General features: G+C 39.4%; 1 protein-coding gene across 2 annotated transcripts in view; it reads left to right on the top strand.

Annotated features, from left to right (window-relative positions):
* The first annotated feature begins 1,739 nt into the window (after positions 1-1,739).
* Positions 1,740-15,867, top strand: part of LOC148413684 (teneurin-3) — a 181,423-nt gene continuing 167,295 nt past the window's right edge. The window contains exons 1-2 of one of the 2 annotated variants that reach the window (XM_088431015.1): positions 1,740-1,768; positions 1,924-2,085. The gene's annotated coding sequence lies outside the window, so the exon portion shown is untranslated. Of the gene's footprint in view, positions 2,086-15,867 lie in introns of both variants that reach the window. The other variant, XM_088431014.1, reaches the window with a different exon arrangement.

Here is a 15,867-nt window from a genome sequence, read left to right as displayed (position 1 = left end):
GTTTTTTTTTTTTGTTTTTTTTTGCTTGCTGTTGTCAGGGAAGAAGAGGTGACAAAATGAAGATGTGAAAGTTGGCCAATTAGCACACAGCCAAATGCAGGCATGGCAAGCTGCATGCAGTATTCTTAGCAGGGGAAAAACAACCAAAGGAAATTCAGGTCATGAGAATACTTTCACATTCTTTAGCACATTTAGCACCCTAATTCCAACACTGCTCATCTTTCATTCGGTTCTTTTTCATAATTGTTTTTGTTTATTTTTCCTGATTAGTTTTGATGTTTTCATTCAATGGTCTTTCCAAGCCAAATCACTGTTGCTTGAACCAACCAGATTCTGAATTGCGATGACATTTGTTGCACTTGTTGATAGTGATGGTATTAAATTAAAATTTTAAAGTTTTAAAGAGGGGTTTAGGGAGCTAGAATCCACCAAATTTAGACATGTTTAACAAAAAAGGGTGTGGCTGCATTCCTTTGAATCCTTATTGGAACTATTGTGACAGTATTTACAAAATAGGTATTGTTGGAAACTGATATCAACAAAGATATTAAATCTGCAATCCTTTAGAAGGTAGGTGCATATTTTACTAAATTGACCTTTTGGTACATATTTTGGTAACTTGGCCTTTTGACCTATACGTTCTGTAAAACAATCAAATGTTTGTGTAATATAAATTAATTTGTTGTTTAGCTGCGATCCAGAGTTTAATTCCCCACACCCAAAACAACAGTATTCATAGAAAGTTGAATATTCTTTGTAAATTGAATGTTTTTGAAACTAACTAAGGGAATTTTTTATTTTTTCTCTAATTTCCAGTTTTTGATGGACTCAAACTTCTAACTTAAATGGCTTCTACTCATCCCATTCCTTTTTTTAGTAAAATTAAAATATTTAATTTCTAAAATATTCTACAACAACAACAACAACAACAACAATAATAAAAATTATATTAATATAATACTATTAAATTTTCATTTTATTACATGTAATATCAACACTTTTGACCGGTGACTTATTGAAACTGTTATCTATATCTATATCAGCTATTTAATGACCCACAATATACCATAACATCCATCCATTTTCTAGAGCCACTTATTTAGGCTTACTGGTGCCTATCCCAGCTAGTATCGAATATCTCTCCACAAAATCATTCTACCTCAGTCAGTATGTTTCCATTAAATCCCAGGATTCCAAAGTATTCCTAATATTTCGTCATGGTTTCAAAAGTTTTATCTTCATTTCAGCATTCGCACGCCCTTTTTAACAGGAAATGTATTTTCTAGTTTGATTTGTTACAAAGTATTTGATTATTGTTAGATTTCCTGTCATGCCGAGCATTATTACTTGGTTTTGCTATCATACTTGAGGTTTTAAATTTTACTTGATACCACTTCATTTTTAAAGTGTCGTTTTTATTGTTTTCCATTCTCACGGTGTTTTTCTCATTATTTTGACTGGAACCCCCCATTGTCTAACTTCTTATTAAACTTAATCTTTTTGTGTTGTTTTTGCCAGGATGCTATCGGATTTTGTTTCCTTTCTTACCAGCATGCAAAGGCACTCGTTCGACAATTCGCCGCCGCTGTCAGCCTGCTGCGCACCTGCAGGAGGACGCACCGCCACCATCATCATCGTCATCATCATCATCATCAGCGGTCTGACCCTCCTTCCTCCACTCCCCTCCCTCCTCCTCCATCTCTCTTTCTTCTCCGATTGCTGATTGGCGGAGGAGCGGCGGGCGGCGGGATGCGGACTTGATCAGCTGGTGAGTGCACGTCGTCTCCGGGAGGAAGCAGCTGAGCGAGACGGAGCCTCTCCTCCATCCTTTCCGGACCCCCGCAACCAGGATACCCAAGCCCCACGAGCATCTTTTTGTGGAGACTAAGCCTGAAGATTTGAACATTGTGCACCCCGTGGCAGCCATCTCCACGCGTGTGCTGCCTTCTTTCCGGGACCTTCGCGATGCAGCGCCGTGGGTGAACTTGCCTGCTTCGTGGACTCGCTGCCTCTGCCGCTGCTGCCGCTGTGCGTGCGCTGCAAGTTTGGAAGTTGACGCGCACACACCTCAGACACACCGGCCAGGTCAGTTGTGTTTGATATGCTTTTATTTTTTGGTGATTACGAATGACATGTTGTGTATCCACTCAAGGATGTGGGTTCACCCTAAAATCAAATGGCGATGTCTAAATGAGCCCAAATGCGCCTAGAGAAATGCACGTGTTGTGTAAGCGCAGGCAAAAATCAAGTTCACTGTGACGTCACTTATGGTGCGTGTCCCACACACATATTGAGCTTAGTAATGCTTGATTTGTGGACTTATGGGTCGGCATTCTTTTAGTCTTATTAATTGAAGTCTAGTTTTTGTTTTTCATTACCTGTTGTTTTGTTAACTTTTCAACTTTTAAGGTGTGGATTTTATTTTATGCTTTTTAAAATGATTTACTGCCTCTGCACTTTTCATTCAAAGTATTTTCTATCTTGCTCTTTCTTTATTTTACGTCATCAATTAAGTCAAGTTTCTACACCTTTTTACTCTTAATTTACAAGAAATTTACTCTTTTACATTTTGGTTTGCCTTATCTTAGAATATTTGTATGAATAATTTTTCGTTTCTTTTGAATTTTTAAAAAAATCTTTTAATTGTTTTTTTTTTACATTTTTTGTGTTCACTGAAAAAGCAAGAAAATGCAAAAATATTTTATATTGAGTAAAAAACAACCATTATAGAATACAATTATTATTATTATTATTATTATTATTATTATTATTATTATTGATTTAAAAAACCTTTGTCATCACTCAATTCTCAGTCATATGCCTGACCCTTTTTTTTCTCCCCAATTAAAATTGTCATTTTTTTTTTATGAGTGTGTGTGCGTGCGTGCGTGCGTGTGTGCATGCGTAAGTGTGTGTTTTGCATGCTTTTTCATGTGTTTCCGTGAGTCACGGCTGCGTTGTTTTGCATCACACTTCTTCGTCTGCTTTGATTTGAAGCTACTGTACACTCTGGACCTGCGCCAAGGCCGAAGAATCCGGTAGCTCCAGCCCTCCTGCCAATGCCTGGGTTTTTTTGGCATGTGTTTTTCCATTGAGGAATGTCTCAAAATGTCCTCACATAATACACGATGGCATAACCCCGTAGGAGTCGATCTGAACACAATACAAATTATTTTAAAAATTGCTTGTGAAGTGATTGAGCATTTGTGAAGTCAGTGGGCTTCCGTTACTGCTGCATGAATAATCACTGAATTGAATGTTAGAAGTGTACATGATGTTGTGCTGGCGTGCATACGTTTGAGTAGAGTTAAATTGCTTACGTGTGAGTGGAATTAAATTGTAATTAACTCTTAAGTGTAACACATTTGCACATTTGTTTTCAAATATTATATCGGTAAACTTTATGTCTAACTTACATTTCAAATGTAACAATATTTAAGCATATTTTAAACTTACATGCAACCCTAACAATTTCATTAGGTGTATTTTTTTTATTGAATATCAAATAACTTGCGGAGTGTAAATGGTGTGATGTGCTTCCAAAATAAAGTAACTAGTCTAACATAATTTACCTAATATAATTTTATGCTCTAATGCTACTGCGGCAGAATGAATGACTGCTTAACAGCAGGCGCTATGGCAGTGTTGATCATGTCTGTCCGTCATTTTTTAAACTGCTTAATAGCATTTACGATTGACACTGGTCACCTTGTTATAACATTAAAGTGTTGTTTTTTTTTTTGTTTTTTTTAAAGGGTAAAGAATTATAATACAATTTACACACATTATTGATGAGCGCAGCATCTACCTATAAAAAGAGACCGCGGGAAGATTAACTCATTTAGAGCCATTGACAACTACAGACGTCAATTTTTTTTTCTTCCTGAGCTCCACTGACCACCTATACTATAGAAGGCATGATCCATTGAACTGGGCTGCAACTGTTTCAATGTGAAGCTTTTTTCTTTTGGAGGCAGAGCTTTATACACTACACTGTGTGTATGTGGCGCATGTACATATGACCCAACACAAATTCTATCACCCCACTGACACCGCCACCAGCCTCTGTAGTCGATTTCACATAATACATCACTCTTTTGTTCATTGTGCATTTGTATGACTGGTAAAAATGACCTGTGATTTATGATTGTCATTTTTTTGTTTACCTTTGATTGACAGTTTATAATGTGAAAATGAGACATCACCTGTCCGGGTAATAAAGCTTTAAGATGCTAGAGCGATAACCTGCCCCCGATTACGTAGACTTAAATTGTTTTTTATGGGGAAAAAAAAGATGTGAGGTTATTTTGTTTTTTTTTCCTATGATTTTGCTCATAACGCATCAAAGGCAAAAGTTAACCAGTCCAAAATGCAACACTTTGGCGCTGGTTTCTTGCTCTTACCAAGAAAAATGGCTTCCTTCGGCTGCTCTTTAGTACTTTGATCTCATTTGAGTACAAGTGCAGCGATTCCAGATGCGATTGCAACCGCCACAAAGTCAAGTCTGGACATTTCCCACCCCCTCTTTTCTTTTGCCTTTTATTGAGTCTCCAGCATGAAGCATTGGCGAAGAAGTACTTTAAGTGCTTCACTACGCAAGCGCTTGATCCGATTTTGTCGGAGAAGTGCGTCTGTTACGGGCCCCATTGATTTATAGCCTTCGTCGCAAAGTGGCCCTGCAGCGGAGGTCACGACGGCCTCAGGTTTTTTTATTTCTGAGACCAAAGGAAAAAAGAGAGAACTTTTACTCTCGTCTTGGCAAGATGAAGGGCTTGTTAACCCCCCCTACGGGAGGCACACGCCACCGTCATTTACCTTGATTACGGTAGGGCGAGTGTCTGCACTGATTGCTTAAATGTGACGGATATTGTCATCCTTTCGCCGTCGGCGTGGAAAATGTCTCCAATCTCGCCAAGAAGGCCCTCTGTCTTGCTTTGCGAGGCGATGGGCTGACACTTATTGGCCCATATTGAACATTTGGAACATTTGCCATGCTGCTTGTGTTACGGTTTGCTCCGTTGTAGGCTTTGTGCAACTTAGATCGTTTTTGACAGCTTTAGCATGGCGCAAACGCAGAATGTCTGTAAACAAATGTGGATAAATGTTCACTTGGAGATGCCTGCTAACTGCGCAGTTTCAAGTTGCTAAGTGAAAGCGACACTGAGGAACTTGCTCGAGTTTTGTGTGTAATACCACTCATCTAAACTCGCCGCCATGCTCTTCCCACAAACAAGTTTGAAAATTCTCTTTTAGCATTCCTCATCCGTCTAATGTACAGTATTCATGGTCCAAATCCGGTTGCAGTCGGCCAAAACTTCTTGCACGGGTTTACAATTGGCGGCTTCCAACCAAAACGTGTGTCTTTTTAGGCACAACTTCTAGAGCAGGGGTTCTTAAACTTTTTTGCCCCAAGATACGCCGATACAGTTCGGCACCAAAAGTAGAATTTACGCCACACAAAATATCGTTGCTCAAAAAAATGCATGGCCGGGGTAGTGGGCAAACTAAATTGTCCTTAGGTATGATTGGCTGTATAGTAAAGATATCTTGTGTGGTTTTGAGCTTGTGTTGTAGTCACTAATTCACATTTTGGAGCCACTAATATTACTATGCAGATTAGTGCAAATTCTAATCATTTGTGGTGCTGAGCTGTATCGGTGACCCAGAATCTCCCTCTCATGAAAAAATGTCAAACCCAGAAATCTGGCTTATATACACTACCTTTGCAATAGACTGGTTAACTGTTTTTTTGTTTTTTTTTTGCAAGCTGGGTTGCAGTGGCTGAAGTTTCAAATGCCCACCATGTGGTGTTTTAATATCATGTTGTGTTTTTTGAGAATTTTTTTGTGGGCATACTCATGATAGACAGGCTAACCAATTTCAGTCTTGCCAAGTGAGATCTGCTCTGGGGGCAAAATTTTTAAAAAATTCACCTTTTAAAGTTTTTAGGGTTTATTGGTTTATTGTGAGGTGTAAAACCTCACCACCGTGCTCTGCCCGTCTCCTATGCTTCATTTTAAAACATTCTGGAAATTTCAGTTTTGTGCTTTGGTTTCATGGTTCAAGTTTGATGCCCAGCCATCAAACTTCACCGCCATGCGCAGCCTCTGTTCAACGTTCAAAATTCTAATTCCTGAAAATTTAGTAAAGCTCATTTATCTTACATGCATAGTAAAATTTGGTAACACACCAAATCTGTAGTATAAGCTTGTCTTTGAATATCTCAATGAATTCTCCAGTGTCCATGTTTGTCAGAGTTGCATATGAAATTTCATTATTTCCCAAATGTGTTTTTTTAATATCCTTTTAACAACAGAATAATAAAGCTATTCAGTGGCTTTAAAGCCACTGAGTGACATTTAAAACCTTCACACGAAATGAAGAGTTATGGAGTAAGCTTTAAGCGCTCCTTTGTGGAAAATATCGAACAAAAGTAACAGTGTAATTAGTTTAAAGTGTACTATCTTTGGGGGGTTTATTAATCAGATAAATATTGCATTTCCTCAAATGTGCCCATGTAATTAGATCCCCTATTAGTTGCCAACTTCATTAAAAAATAAAAATAAATAATAAAAGTCTCTTTTTTCCGGATCAGCGAAAAGACGGCAACCAATTCACACTCACAGGTGCACACGCTGAGATTAAAAAAAACAAAAAACACAGCCCATTTAAATGACATTACAACCTACAGCAGCACCCAAACACTCAAGCAAGTTTAGATAATTAAATAATTTAGCAGGTTCCACTAAATTGATAGCTGAATGAACAGTAGTTCCTTATACATTTCCAAAATCCGTTCCGCAACTACAATGACTCCAAAACACTTTGCCCCAGAAAACCATCTTTGGCTCAGTTGGTTAAGCTGCGCAAACAAGAATGAGCAGCACATTGCCCCATTGAAATAGTAGTACAGTAAAATATTATAAATAACCGTTACAAATCAGAAGATAAATTCGTTTTAGCGGGGACAAGCTGGAACGTTTACATTTTATTCAATTTAATGATGTGAGATGTGAGATCATGGAACAAACTCGTACGTTGAGGCGCCACAGTAATAGCTGTATGTTTGTTGCGTGTTTGTTTGACACTGAGTAAGTCAATTTGTGCATAAATGGTTGACATGGTCGCTCCACAATGTTGTGTGTGCCACTGGAGTCAATTGTGGGTGAGCAACCGTTGTGTACACCGCCCATTTGAAAGGATATTAGAACAGTCCTACAGTCCAAACACAACAGAGGCTCTGAATTTCTCCCGCCCCTCCATAGCAAATTAAATATTGTGTGGGATGACAATAGGCCCTTGGGGGACGCACGCCAGCCGGTCCTCGGAGGTGTGATAGATTGTTAGTGGCTAATCAAGCAGTCTCGCCCGCGTAAAAACGAGCGTGGCGTAAAGTCGATGAACGTGTCGGCGTCAACGGCGCGACCTTTTTATGCGAGTTCGAGATGGCGGACAAACAATAGTTCAAATGTTCCAAGGTTAATGCCGCCAGACAAACTGGTCGGACGCACCGCGTCATCCGTGTCGTATTTACTCGCCGTAATTGTGGCGCCGCTAATCCGCTACTGTTAACACATGGCCCGTGTGGCTTGCGTTAGCCGTTTGCACGTTTTATTTATTTTTTTCCCCACTACGCACTGAATTTCCTCCTACGAGGACGCACAGAGGTCCTGATGAATAATTGAGAGTGGAAAACAAGCTTGGCCACATTTAGGATTATGGGAAAGGTAAATAAACTGTTTAATTCATGATATTTGGTACACACCTTGACATTTGGTAGGCATGTTCATCATCAGTAGACTGCAAAAATCATGCGTGAAAAGATACCAGAATCAGAAATTTTGATTGAAACTTTAAGGCGTAATTTTGTACATTTAGTTACCAAAAACAGGACAACAATATGTTTTAAAAATTCTTTTACAAAGCAAAACCACCAGAAATTGTTATTGAAATAGTAAAAAAAATTCCAGTGTTTCTTCAAACGAACTTATTCTAGGTATTTATTTATTTAATTTTACTGGTGGAAAACTCAATGTGAAATATTAGAATTTTTGTCATTGTTTGAGTGCAGGACACTTTCACTTGTGTGAAACTGTCATTTAGTGGATTATTTGGATGTTTTGGGGGGGTCATTTAACAAGGAAAACGATGAGTAACACACACATTTTGAAAATTGTTTTACAGAGAAAGTCTGTCAATATTGTTCAAAGCAGACTTTTTAATAATTATAATTTCTAGCAGTTCTTCAAAGAGGAACTTGCTTCTAGACTTTTTGAAATATTTGCATTTTTCATTGCGTGGGAGCAGAGCATAAAAGTGATATTTTATTATCTACCAGGACAAATCCTAAAAAACAACAAAACACATCTTTAAAAATTTAGATTCACTTAATGTGAAATATAATTCGCCTAACATAAGTGAAGCCACAATAAAAGTCAAAGTCCTTTTGAGACTCATGTTGAACATGTCCTTCATATTCATGTTCGTGTCCTTCATAAAACAATCTTCTGAACTGATAGTTGTTGGGTTTATTTTGCCTCATGTTGTGCTCAGGCAGTTTGAATCCATACATATGTCCTTGAAAAACATTTCATGAAACATCCTATGAAAGCTTTACAAAAGCAAGATATGCTCCAAATAGAAGATGAAGATTGAATTGATGGCATTGAATTGTTGAAGTTAGAACAAAAAGCAAGAAAACGCCATGTGTAGACACAATGTCTGCTGTTTGTCACTCTTTTCCCAAATGACTCAACACTGTTCATTTATAATCAATGAAAAAGTGGCAGGATTAAGCCAGAGAAAATTAGGCTTCTAAATTGGAGCTCAAGCGTCGTTATACACGTCTCTACATTTTCATTGGAGCAGGGGAAATTGCGTCGCCCAGGCAACATCCGCAGCAACCGCCACACGCTGTATGCGCGACCTCGTGTGTTCTGCATGATTGTGTTGGATTTATGTATTGTAAGACTGTGTGGGCAGTCGCTATGAAAAAGAACACACATATAATTGTTTGTGATGGAGTGGACAGTTTTGCGATTAGCCGTGAGATGACGCGGGCCGCTAACCGGCAGATGAACGTTTATCGCTCGCCGTGCTCTGTTGGACTTTCTGGGTCAAGAGCGAGCATGTCAAAAATGGGAGGGAGAGCATACGCTGCATGTATTGTGCTCTCTCTGCTTGCGTCTGTCACTATTATGTTATGACAAGACATTTGTAACACGCAGATGAGGCACATCTGTGTAAAGGATGTTTTTGGAATGATTTTGCCCCATTTTGTGCACAAAATTCCCTTTACCACTTTAAAACACATTTTCCAAAGTGACAATTTGAATTATAAACACAAATTATTTAAATTATAAACACATTCTGTTTACCTAATAATTCAATCAATATTTTTGCATAATGCTGATCATTTCAGGATCAATCTAACATTGACATTTCCTTGATCTTTTCTTTCTTGTAAATCATAATAATATATATATATATATATATATATATATATATATATATATATATATATATATATATATATATATATATATATATAAGATTGAATTACTGAATTAGAGGTGTTTCCAAGACTTTCAATGGTACAGTAGTCCACAAACACCTGCATCAGATTGGGGGTCATGTGGATTGTTTTCTTAGTTGGAGTTTGTCAAAATGCAAACCCTGGAATTTCCACAAAATAGCTGCTTCAAACCAAAATGGTTGGTTTCTCTCTTAATTTTGGGCACTGGCCAATTAAATTAATCCACCAAATTAGTTAAATTAGTCCACCAGATTTCCCTGTTTAGTTAGTCAAAGTATGAGCCCTGAAATTTGCCCCAGGATGATTGGTTTGAATCAAAATCAAACTTCCTTTTAATATCAAGCATGGCTCCCTGACACTGTATGCCCTATTACGATAGACATTTCAATCCGATTTCATATTCATTGTTGAAATTTGGGTTTTGGGAGGACAGTGTTCATCATGTTGGTTTTGCCGAAGATGAAAAGCTAGATGAGCTTTCAGGTGTTTCGAGGACCTCAACATGGCCTTTGAACCAACTGTCTGGTGCTCAACTAAAAACATAAAACAAACAAAAAAAAAAAAACCTACGTCGATGTGAACGTGGCCTTAAATGACCGTAAATATCGGAACGTCAGGTCTCTTGTCCTGTTCAAAGCCGCATCAAACACTGTAGTTTTTCCAGTGTGGACCTGCCAGGCATCTCCACTCAGTTCTTTTGTGGACTCCGGACAGCTCAGTGGGGAGCGAGGCGTCGTCTTTAACGCTTGTCCACTGCACTGCCGGTGTGCATGTTTGATGGGAACATGGAGGGGAAAAAAGTGTGTGTTCACGCCGAGGTTGAGCCGACGAAGGACGCCAAAAAAAACGGCGTCGACGTTGCTAAATTTTCAGATTGATGTTTCTTTAATAAGGCCCGCAGTCTCTTGGTATGCCGACGGCGGTCCGCGGCGGTGACCTACATTCGCCTTAAAACGCTGACAAGCGATGAATAAAATCCTCCAGTTACTTGATAGTTTTTCTTTTTTTGACGCCTTAAGAAAAAACAAAGTCGATATAATATTCTGTATAAAGTAAGAGGAAGATATTTCTTCAAATTATGTTTTATTTACGGGTATCTGTGACAATTGTTGCACAGCAATTGCAGCATACACCCCCTGCACTCACATCTCGTTCCCTTGTCTTGTCTGCCGCCATTGTGCTGGAGGGCGGTTCTACCTTACACTCCCCCTCGCCGCTCAAACCCCACCCATGGCCGCCGCCCCACTTTGTTTCTGCACGCCTTACCGGATTGTGGTGTTATGTGCAGGGTGCGATCGAAATGTACGTGTCGTCAGCATTTTGAGAGCGTCCCCCTGCATGAAAATGCATCCGCTGGCAGGCTTGGCGCAATGCCGTCCGAATTTCAAATGTGTTTGGTCGGAGTAACAGCATATGACCCTGAAACGCGGCTGACGCTTGATTGAGTATTTGGAACTGAATAAAAATGGACAATTTCGATATTTACCATTGAAATAGTAGTTACGCAAGTACAAAAATAATGTCTTCGTTTTTTGCTACATTTCAATGAAGAAAAATAACACGGTACAGTGGTGCCTTAACATGTTTAATTCCTCAAACCTACCTCCAAAAAGATTTTCGAAGGGAAAATCAAGTCAAAAATTTTCTTTGTTAGTTATAAGCCATTATGACATGGAGTACAGGGTTAAACTTTCACAAACAGTTAATCATTACTTCCAATGAATGTTCCATGAACGGTTACACTAATATATTCACATTGGCGTTATCATTTGCTGTTCCAATGGCACAGGGTTCCAATTGGCTCAGATGACAGAGTGACGGTTCAAGTGACCTGAATGAGCTTAAAAATCATTTAATTGCCTTGAAAGAAGGACCAACCAGACAGACAAAGCAGCTTACAGTGCGGTCATTATTGTGATACGTCTTTGAGCTTCTTTTTTATATATGTGTAACTTGTGCCCACTCATCTTCAGTGACACATCAGGTATGAGTACCTCTGTCTTTTGTTATCACGAAGATGGTATTGTCGCACTTCCTCATCCTACGATCAATCTGATAACAAACAAGTTTTATCCCCCTCAACAAAAACCCACTCAACAGTCTAATCAGTCATTAATGTAAAGCAAGTCACACATGACTTTACAGCTGCGTTAACAGTTATGTTGACGATGCAATCGACTGTTCCATTGACAGATGTTTCTTTAAAAGGTAAATAACCCTAATTGCTCCTTTATCCACTTGTATATCAGTTACTTGGCCGTAATAAAAGCCTTCTACAAAGTTTCATGGAAATCAATGATTTATTTAGTTTGTTTAATATCACTAAATATACTGAATCTTTCCTCCCAGTTCATCTATTTTCATGCCATAGTTAGATAGATAGATACATTATAAAGGCATAAAGAAGATGAATAGTTAAGCTGGTCCTTGCTGGTAAATAAAAGGGCAGTCAAATTATTCATAAGTGAATAACAAACTGGCTGGCTGCATTCAGGCTGTCAACTGTATAAAAAATCGCACGTCAATAATGGCTCAATAGTGAAAAGAGCAACCTTTTACAGCGGCAACATTTATCAACATGTTGTTCCCACCCCCAATCCACCCTTCGGTAACCATGCAGCACAATTGCACTTAAAAATGAATTTGGCTGTGGTTGCATTTTTTCTAGGTTTTTTTTTCTAAGATTGCATGAATAAATACAATTCATTGTGTTACTGGCAAGGGGTTATTTGGGGAGTTTGTAAACATCCCCTCTCAGCTTATTATGCGGCGCTTGCATGGGCGTGAAAAAAAAATGCAGACAATCAAACTGCTTGGGATGAGACGTGTTGATATCAGTGTGTATGTGTGTGTGTAGTGTGTGTAACGTCCGAGATTCGCATCCCCGGCGTATCCTTGGTGTGGCGGTGAAACAAGAGGTTTAGCAGCAGGATTTCATCATCTTCCCGCCCAGAGTAAGATCATTGGTCACTGGGGGGAAAAAAGAGCGGGCAGCTGCAATTGAATTGCTTTGTAAATGCAGTCAACTTTTGTTGTTCGTTCTGCCGCCTCCATGCGCTTTCTTTTTACCCAGCTTTGCTTTACAGTTGCTGTTGATTTAAGATTAGAGTAATCCACCCAAAACAAAATAATGGCGACATGTATAACAGAGCCCTTCAAAGCTCGTAGGCTTCAACATGAAAAAGGAATGTTGTACTGTTTCCTGTGGGATGAACAAGTCAGCGTTTGACATTTAAGATGAAACATGAGTACACAGGAATTCAGCATGTACAATTTCAAAATTAAATAGATAACTTAAACCCATATAGTAAGAAAAGGGCAACAGCAATAGTTTTTTTTTTTTTTTGCCAGATTTTACCAAATGGAACCAAATTTGACAAAACATAATTTTGTAGCTTTTAATGACAATATATAGGTGCTCGTCTTTAATTCACAGTCGGCTATAAAAATGGAATTTGGCAGAAAGCCTTTCAGAGCATTACTAAAACACATGGCGGCCTCAGGACTGCAAATCTGGAACAATTGGAAGAAGTGTAAGAACAGAACAGTCGAATGGATTGAGGCATTGAGCCTCCATAGAGGAGAAGGCAATCTGGTCTTGTCAGTGTCCAAAATTCACAGTTTAAGACTGTGCTAAAGGCAAAATCTTCCATGTCTCCCAGTCCATATATATGCTTGTTAGATTGTGGACTACTTCCTGATTCACGGCCATGCTCGGCATACTACAGTATTTGTGCCATTACAATTGACCATTCTGTTGACTCTATCAGTGGAGGCTCCAATGACTGTTTCAGTGACAGCCCATTGATGTTGGATTGCCTGATCCATGGAGGATTCCAAGGTTCCACTGACAAATCCATTGATGGCCACATCTACTGTTGAATTGATGCTTCCATTGGGGGTTCCATTGACAATTCTGTTGAAACTACCATTGCCATATCGATCATTTTCGTCAAGTTCCATTGACATTGATGATTCAATTGTAAAATCATTCAACGGCTTTATCTGAAATCCTGACTGTTACACAGATCGACTGGATTCATTTATGAAGTCTCCACAGAGAAGACAAACTGGTTGTGATGACATTCAAAATTTGCTGTCCCTGCAATCATGCAATACGCTGCAGGCAAATTCCCCCAAAATACACACGCAAAAAAAAAACAGCATCTGATGGAACGCTGCCCCAACTCACCCCTGTGAACCCCCCCCCCCCCCCCCCCCCCCCCAGTATACCCTTAGCACCGACAGCCAGGAGAGTGCAGGAAAGTGCCTCGACATGATGAATTATGCAAAGCTGTCAGAGGCGAGCATTGTTGGAGGCTCTGCAGACACCGATGCCGCGAGGCCCCTCTGGCCACGTCCTCTCATCCCCGCCCCCGATGGCCCGTTGTCACCGTAGCGGTACAGGCCACTCTGGCTGACAAGTGGACACTCTTTGGGAGCCACACTGGTGAGCTTTATTAGCGTTATTTACAGAGGTCATCGGCGGGGAGATGTCGGCTGATGCAAGAAATATAATTACAGTACCGGGGTGGGGGAAATTGCTTACGGGGGGGAAGAGTTGCCCTTTCAGCATTTCGGGGGCGACAGTGGCTTCATCTGTTTTGCAAAAAATGCTTGGGTGTGCAGATGTCAGGGGTACGCACCCTTCGCAAGTATTTTTTATTCATGCGTCAGTCTTCAAGATGCACTTTTAATTTTGAGTCAAAGGGAGTTTCCTGATTATTGATTTGATTTATGGACTATTTTGTTGCCATGAACAGCACTTGACATACTGTATGCACGGCTCCTATGGATGCCCATTTGTGGTTACTAAGTGAACCCAGGTTACCATGGTAATAATGTAAACAAATTATAGTCTACAAAGGAAACAGCCGAAATTATATGTACAATATAGAAATTTAACCTTACCACTTGTGCAGTTTCCTGTTGGTGTGACACTCATGTATAATATAGTTAATAAAATGACCTGATGCCTCGTGTAGAGTGATAAAAGCCTCTATTTTAAGTGGAGTGTTCAAAGTGTACATAATCTTAAATGCAAAGCTGATAGCTAACTAAATGGGACAAGAGCTCATACGACGAGGTCTCGTGAGATTAGAACGTCGCAATATTTCTCGTCTCTGCACAGCACATGATCTATTGCTGTGCTTGTTTATGTAACATTAAAACACTGCCAATGTGAGGCCATCTCCAAAGTAAACCTTACCATACCAAACAAAATATGGACACAAATGCTTTGGTATGCCTTAATTTTGAAATTGATCTTTGCAGCGTGGCACAGCATAAAAAATTACTTAACTCATCTTTCTTCTTCTTCTGAGTCTAAATCGCATTCAGTCCCAAATTCATGACACTAAAATAATGACTTAATTACCCTGACAAAGTGCCTGATGTCAATGTTGGGCCCCTGCATTATAGCAGAATCTAGCATAAATTAACCATAAACTAGGAGCACACCTATATTTGTTGTTAAGGGGTAGTCGGATTTCTTTTCAAAGGCAGATTGACACGATTAATACTTTGTTAAGGCACTGCAAAATTCCAGGCAATAATGTTACCCCCTATGTATTGAGGTTGGTGGTAAAACCATTTATACGTACATATATACGGTGCTAATCAGATCCCGAGAACATAATGGTAAAAGTGCATGTATTATTGCGGGTAATAACTGGACCCCATTTTGTGTTTTGTAATGATGAAATCGGATTTATAACTCCTGACTCCCTGCATAACCGCCAAAGGTAAAGATCAAGCGTGTACAGTATAATTTCAGATAAAAATTCTTCATGTATAATCATGGTTGAAATATAATCAGATATTAGCCTTAACTGTAGCTATCCTTTGCACAGTAGCTTGGTGCACACAGCTTAGTTTATAGTATTAGCCTCTTTTTTATATTTTAATGGTTGTATTGCATTTATTTGCAGCCAATCATATTGCAATTCTAGTGGATGTAATTGTAATGCGTAGTTGTACAGGTGTTGTGTTAGTCAGTGTTTCTTTTCCATCGTCGGTGTTCGTGTAGTGTATCCTAGGGTGTTGTTAATGTGAAGTAGTAATAGTATTGTACAGGGTCTTTGCTAGCATATAGCCTTAGCCGCCTTTAGCAGCGTTACTGCCACTGAGTCTTTAAGTGGCCGCAAAGGGCCAATTGACTCAGTCACGTCAGCCCTAAATATACTTTAATACACGCTATGGTGGGTGAGCAGAGTCGAGGTAGAGGGACGACTCTAGCATGGGAGTCATTGGGAAGTATGCAGTGTTCCATAGATAACGAAGTGTCTCTTTCCCTGGTGCTGTGACACTAATTTCGGCCGCTGATCCACAGT

The sequence above is a fragment of the Hippichthys cyanospilos genome, chromosome 13 (genome assembly GCF_059441005.1).
Source record: "Hippichthys cyanospilos isolate Australia breed blue-spotted pipefish chromosome 13, RoL_Hcya_1.0, whole genome shotgun sequence".
In the NCBI taxonomy this organism is placed as follows: Eukaryota; Metazoa; Chordata; class Actinopteri; order Syngnathiformes; family Syngnathidae; genus Hippichthys; species Hippichthys cyanospilos.
The sequence above is the reverse complement of the archived record's forward strand: the minus strand, read 5'-3'. Positions and strand labels throughout refer to the sequence as shown.